This window comes from Mus caroli, chromosome 15 (assembly GCF_900094665.2).
Source record: "Mus caroli chromosome 15, CAROLI_EIJ_v1.1, whole genome shotgun sequence".
NCBI lineage: Eukaryota > Metazoa > Chordata > Mammalia > Rodentia > Muridae > Mus > Mus caroli.
The window spans coordinates 7,445,383-7,453,127 of record NC_034584.1 but is presented as its reverse complement, the minus strand read 5'-3'; positions in this window follow the sequence as shown (position 1 = coordinate 7,453,127).

The window sequence follows — 7,745 nt, the reverse complement described above, 5'->3', positions numbered from 1 at the left end:
AAAAAAAAAAGAAAGACATAGCTAAAGAGGCTATGGGACCCTGATTAATGAAACACATACTGTTGGCTTTAGTAAACAGCACACTTCAAATAGAATGTGTGGTTTTAGGTAAATGTGCTGCAGTATATTGAAACCAGTGTCTACGTGCACACCATTTAAGACTAACCGAAATAAAATGTAGCTAGGCTGGTCAGGTGATAATGCCTGCAGTAAATTGTTTTATTCAGGATTACTGTTGCTGTGATTAAACACACACACACACAGAGAGAGAGAGAGAGAGAGAGAGAGAGAGATACCTTGATCAAAACAACTTGGAAAAGAAAGTATTTATTTGGCCTACACTTCTACTCACTGTTCATCATCAAAGGAAGTCAGAACAGGAACTCAAGTAGGTCAGGAATCTAGAGGCAGAAGCTGATGCAGAGACCATGGGGTGGGGGCCTGTTTATTGGCTTCTTCCTCACAACTTGCTCAACTTTCCTCCTCTTCCTCTTCTTCCTCCTCCTCCTCCTCTACCTCCTTTTATCTTCTTCTTCTTTTGGAAAGGATGGGTTTATATTAGCTCACATTTGAGGTAACTGTCCATCAGTGAAATTTTTATATCAAATCATAACAAGTGCATTCTGTGACACATTTGAATAAAATAAATAAAAATGAGGATATTCAGAAGTGGTACAAAGATGAGGAACTAAAGAACTTGCTTGTGTTGGTTAATTTTAAATGTCAATTTGGTAGAATTTAGAATGAACATAGAAACCACTGGTGTATCTATGAGGATGTTTCTACAAAAGTGTAATTGATCAACCTGCTTTCTATAAGAAAATTAATCACAGTTATCATTTGTCACCATCAAGACCAGGGATGGCCCCACAAACAAAGGACTCTGCCCTCCCATACCAGTTAATGATTAAGAAAATGGTCTGCAGGCTTGCCTACAGCCCTATCTGTTGGGCATTTTCTAAGTTGAGGTTCCCTCCTTTCCAATGACTGCAGCTTATGTTAAGCTGACACAAACCAAGCCAGCACAGAGATCAGCTAGAAGGCCAAGGGAGGTAAAAGGAAGGCAAGGGTAAGCCTGTGGCAAGGTGTCAGAGTCTGGGCAGTGTGAATGAGGCAGCTGTCCCAGCACAACACAGGGCATCAGGGAGTGAGCAGCGTGAACAGAGCAACCCTCTGAGGGATGTCCCGGAGCAGGGCGAGATAGGTGGGGTCGTGGTGACAACTGATAACTATGATTAGTTACATACAGAGAGACGGGTGAAGTCAGGATATATAATAGGAATAACAGGAACCAACTTTCACACTGACAGTGAAAAGAAGTATAATATGAACAGAGTTAAAAGTGAAATGAGTCCTGAAATGGGAATATAGGTGCTGATATGGACTACTAAATAATGCTGTACATATAGGTGCATGTGGAAATGAAAAACAGGACTGTGCATGGAATTACATGCATGCATGTATGTATAAGTATATAGCCTAAGCCTGTCTGCTTAAGGTCATCAGAGTAACGAGCACGCCTGATCACAGGTCCTAACTACCGTTCTCTTCCGAAAGGCCTGCCTGCTCCTTAGAGAGGTGTCTAACACTGAGTCTTAGAAAATGGATGCACCTGCTCAAAAGCCCAAGAAGCACTGCTGCAGATGAGATGATCTCAGGGCACAGGAGCAGTATAAAAGGGATGCCATTCACCAAGCATCAGAAAGTCTCAGCAGAAAATTTGCCATAGCGACCAAAAGTGAGCCATATAATAAAAAGTAACTCACAGTCCATAGTGATCCAAGTACAAGAGAGAACAGGAAAGCTGTCGACGATTGGAAACTTCACATGCTGTTAAGATATATCCTCTTGGATATTTATTAGTTAATTAGGCCAAGAGCATACTGTAGGACAGAGAAGTCTAGAAGACATCACCTCTAGCATGCTAAGGATGTAAACATGGTCAGGAATGCATGGAGTGGGAGCAGCATCCTCCCTGCTGGATTTCCATGAGACAATCAGAGTCAGGTACATACTCTCACTACCAAAGACACCACGTAACCCAAATCTAACAGGGAGGAAACACTAGATGTACCAAAATCCCAGGACATGGCACAAAATAACTGGAATTTTTTTTCAAGGCCATAAAAATCAAAGGAAAATTGAAAACTCAAAAGGAATTTTTCCAGATGGAAGAAGAAAAGAGATTGGGCAACTGAATGTCACACATAACTCTGAAGCAGGCGCTGTTGCCACAAAGACCATTGTTGGGACAATTAGTGAAACTGGTCAAGGGACTAAGGGGTGATGACAGGGTGATGGTTGCATCACCCTTACATTCCTGCCGTGATAATCTGGATTATGGAGGGATATCCCTGTTGATTTCTCACTTGCATTAAGACGTTTGGGAAACACTGGAGTGTTTAATTGGCAGTGTACTCTCAGATTGGCACAAAGGCTTCTTCTTCGATACTATCCCCAACTTTCTGCAATCTTGTGACTTCTTACTCTTTGTAACAATCTACCACGTGATGGTGATGGCACTGAGATGGGAGTAGAGAACACTGTTAACATCAACATAGGACGGCAAGTGAGAGAAGGTACCGGGGCTGCTAACCAGAAACTTATCATCACCAGACTGCCCCTGTGCTGGTCTGGAGTCTAATGCAGATGACCCCCTTTCCTTCATCTTAGTATGGCCATAAATACTAAGCATTAAGAAGTGAAGAACACATATACTGTTGCAAAAGAGAGAGAAGTAATGATAAAGTGTGCAGGGAGTTTTGAGTGCTATTATCATAGCAAAACAGTTTTATTCATTTTTTGCATTTTATTTACTACTTACTGTGTCCAAACATCAAGAATACATCAATAAATAAAGCAGAGATATTTAAATCATGTTTACATATGCCCTAGTTTGGAGATGTGCAAGGCAGAAGGATAAAGAATAAACAAATATATAATGTGTACAACAGTAGTAACAGCCAGTGGACACCAATAAGCAGGCTAAATATTATAGGACAAAGAATGATTGAGAGAACATATTTGCATTTTACTTAAGAGGACAAGAATGTCCTCTCTAGTAAGATGTTAGCAGAAACCTAAAGGCAAGAATAATCTGAGTTAAATAGGAATCTGAGGCTGAGGAAACAGTAGCATGAATGTAGGGAGGAGCTTGGATAGTACACGGAGAAGCAGCAGTCTGGTGTGGCTAGAGAGCTTGGGCAGAGAGGGAACGGAAGAGGAGGGTCACGAAGACCTTGGTGTTTACCTAAGCGAGCTTGAACACCACTGAGAGATATAACAGGGGTGACGAGAACTGACTTAACATTTACAGGGATCTCTTCGGCTACTTAGTTAAGAATGGAGTTTTGATAGAAGTGGATATGTGCCAGAAAGAAACAAAGAACTCACAGGTGACCAAGAACTCACAGGTGACCAAGAAGCCATTGGTGATTGTAAGGTTGAGAGTTATCAGTAATGGAGATGGGAAAGACGGGGAGGTGTGAGATGTTCCGTGGACAGGGGAACATAAGAGATTCAAGATAAGTCTAGGAAGCCTGAAAAGAAACATCAGCTGGGATGGTAGATGTTCACAATGATTTCCAGAGGGAGTTCTAGATTTGAGGAACATATTTGGAAGTCATAATGGGAATGTGGGTAATAATAGTACTCATGAATATTAGTGAAATTTCTGGCATAGAGGAGCTAGCAGAGAATGAGGACACATAAGGACTGAACCCAGAGGTTCTTTCTTATTTTCTAACTTACTTTTTCATGCTTTTTTATATGTACATGTATGTGTATGTCTATATGTATATGTATATGATATTTAACATGTTTTCCATCATATTCTAGAGAGATCACAAATAATAAAAAAAAGAAACATACAATATTGTCTTTCTAAAATTGCTTTAATTTACTTAATGTGAATACCTCTGGGTACATCCCCTTTCCTGCAAATTGCATGACTTTGTTCTCATTTAAAATGCTGAGAAATAAAAACGAATGGTAAAGAAGACTGCAGCTGAGATGGGGAGGCCAATGAGATAGGTAGGGAATTAATGTACCCTCATCGAGAGTGAGAGGAGTTTCTAAGAATGTAGACAGCTCACCAGCTCCAACAGGTAAGCAGAGTGGAAGAAGCCTGCCTCTCCAGACCTGCAAACATGACTGACAAAAATGGAAACCACACCAGATATTTTTTCCCCAGTTAAGAAACAGTAAGTCTACCCGCCAGTAAATGCAGCATAGTCAGTGTCCCCAAAATCCAAACAGATGAGACTCCATCACAGAGGGGTCAAATGTAGGATGAGATGGAAGTGCTGGGAAGGTCTCAGCCTTTCTTTCTTTCTTTCTTTCTTTCTTTCTTTCTTTCTTTCTTTCTTTCTTTCTTTCTTTCTTTCTTTCTTTCTTTCTTCCTTTCTTTCTTTCTTTCTTTCTTCCTTTTTTTCTACACTTTTAATGTTCTCTCAACACATCACACTGCACCAGAAGCCTCAGAGTCGCATGGGATTGTGAGCAGAGTCCTCAGGAGAGGGACCAGCTAAGTATCAGAACATCTTGTCCTGGTCCTAGAGAGTCATGCCCTGGCATTACTGGATTTTGGTATGCCCCTGGGATCCCTGAGAATAGAATGTTAATTGTGTCCCCCAAGAAACTTGAAAGCATAGGCCGCAATAAAAAGTTTAGTAAGTATCCACTTTGTAAATAATATGATTGGGGTAAATTGTCAGCCTAAGAAACACTTACCCTAAAGTACACAACTTTATATGTGTTGAAAATACATGTATAGACCTGTGAGGCCATGATCACAACATTAATGTGGCTCAAGTAATAATAACCCTATGTATCAAGCCAGCTCCTTTCCTAGATGGCTTCTTTGGAAGATGTTTCCTCCTGATTCCAGTGAAATCATTCCTAACTTCAGGCAGCAGCTACTGTCCTGCTTCGTGTCACTAACATCTGCTTTCTGGCACGTTTGCAGAATTCTGTATGAATGCATTACTCGTAAGTTCTCAGTTTTATTTGTCTCATATCACTGGTCATTCTCTGTAAGATGCATAGATGCTGTGCCTTTTGATTGCTCTTTCTAATTCCCAAGTTGCATTCTATTGTATGGCTGTATAACAAATTAATCAACTGATTCTCCTTATCACTTAATATAGGCAGGATAGAAAATGGGGCCAAACGGCAGAGACATTGGTGCTACTGATATGTGTTGGAGATATTCCCCTGAAACTGTAAAAGCGCTTGCCACACGTCCTGAGATGAATACATTTCCATAAACAGTATTTTCCCTCTTTGAATAGAATAGCGAAAAATAGACCTTGAAGATAACTCCAGATTAAGACTAAAGATTTCTTTATATTTTTGATGAATTTCAACATTGTTTGCTCACACTGCTGGAGAGCACTGTGACTCATCTCCACGGCCACGAGACAAGCATTTGTGGTATTTTGATTTTTTTTTCACAGCACAGAAAGCCAGCATCCTTTCACGAAGCCCATGAGATGACTGTAGAGGGCCAAGAGCTAACATCTTTATCCATCTTGAAGCCCGATCGATAGCCTCCAGGGCAGCCGGGGACCTCCTTTGTTGTGTCATAGCACCCTGTCTCTTGCAGATAACACTCACTCAACTATCAATTATTTGTTTTCCTGCCACATAAAATCTGGACTGGGTCACCTGAGAGGCCTCTGGATCAAAGAGTTGTATTGATTCAGCTATGATTTCCTAGAGTAAAGCTGTGCCTATGATCAGATTAATGTAGCGTGACTCATCTCTAAAGGCGAGAGGGTTGGTTGATCTTTCTATGAATAAACTTGTGGTGCCGTTGAAACTGAGTGTGAGAAAATCAGGAGCAAAGGATATGTCAACGGAATACCCAGATTAGTATGTAAGAGGTGGGGAGGTCTTGATACCTCGCTCGATCGTGAGTTAGAAAGTGGGCAGCTGAGCTGCAGTTCATGCAGAATTATTCATGTTAATTAGGTGGTTTTGATTGGTTTCTCACTGATTGTAGGCAGTGGGTGTAGACAGCATGTTTTATTCATTCCTGCATATCACTCAAAGATGAGTCTGCTGAATATTTGATCAGAGGATGGGTATGTGGATGGGTAACTTAGCAAGGAACAGTATGAGAAATGATTGAGGCCCACAGACACACTCTTTTGCTAAAACAAAGAAAAAAGAGAAAAAAGAAAAGATAAAGAAAAAATGGGTTCCTCTTCTAACCCCCACCTGACCTTGGAAGACACGGTATTAGACTCTTTCCCTCTTCCTTTGCCTAGAGAAATAAATATTCTCCTTTAGAGATTGACTGAAAGCAAAAGTAGCTGGTCACATAAGTATGTATGTGTACTTACACATACACACATGTACTATATGTAATATGTACTCAATCAGTACGTGGAGCAGTGATCTATTCAAAGGGCCGCCATAGTGTCCTTCTTCCACCCGGTCTGACGTGCAGCCTCAGAACACAAGCAAACAGGAGAAATCCGGAGTTGTTTCTTCACTAGTGAGGTTTGGAAACTGAGGCCCATCACAAGTCCACCCATGTCTCCTCAGAGGCTGGGTGGTGTTTAGTATTTATGTCACAGTGTTTCATTGTGAGTACTGGTATAGATTATGTACACTCTTAAAACTGAGCATTAATGTTAAGAAGACTAGATAATATGTCGTCAAAATCTCACACGACAGCCCCAATTTAAAGTACTTCAGCAATCTTTCTCACTAATAACACCAAAGGTTTCTTACCAACATTGCTGAAGATACGTGGCTTGATGAAGATATTGTGAACACATCCCCAACCTTGTTTGGATGGTGTATAAATATCTACAAAGATGACACGTATCTTGAACCTTGACAGAGGAACAACAGTACAGTTTGGCCTTCCTATGTAAACAAGACAAAGCAGATAGTGACATTAGGTTAAGAAACGAAATGAGGGCTATGGTTGCCTAGGTTACTGTCAAGAGAAACTTTCTGGATTGCAACTTGCAATGCAGTTGAGTACCTGAACTTCAGATGCTTCACTGATCTGTCACTGAGAGAGCAGTCAAGAGCTGGAGCTGGCCACAGTGGTATACACAAAAGGCTTCAGGAGAGGAAGTACCTGCCAGGAGAAAAGGGAGCTGCAGGTAGAGAGTTCAAGAATTTGCAGAGGATTCATCTCAATTCCTTTTACTGAAACCTAATAATTCTATGCACGTATTAAAATTCCCTAAAGCAAGACAAGAAACAAAATGTTCAGATTAACAGTGCCAGCAGTGACGTGTAGCTGGAAATAGCTTGCTTTCCCCTGATCAAATTGGAAAACACTTTGTAATGTCCACAGTATCAGACAGATCAGACCCTGGGAGGAGGATCAAATTTGATCTGATCTCACACAACCAAAAAGCAAGTGATCAAAAGACTGAACTATGAGTTACAAACTTGTAACTACAAATTAACAAATTACATGATCCATGATCATGCAAACAATCATAATTAAATTCAGTGGGACACACACATACACACTAAAAATAGGAAGAGAAATTGTTGGGGAGAAGGTGAGGGAAGGGCATTATAAAAGATTTTGAGGTGAAATGACTAGAATTCCTTCTAAAAAATATTATTTATTTTATGAGTGCAATGTAACTGTCTTCAGACACACCAAAAGACAGCGTTGGAGTCTACAGGTTAGAGTGAGGACCACAGAGGCAGACAGCTTCTGGGACAGGCGGGAGCCACAGAGCCGCTGAGGCAGCACCCTTTTGGGG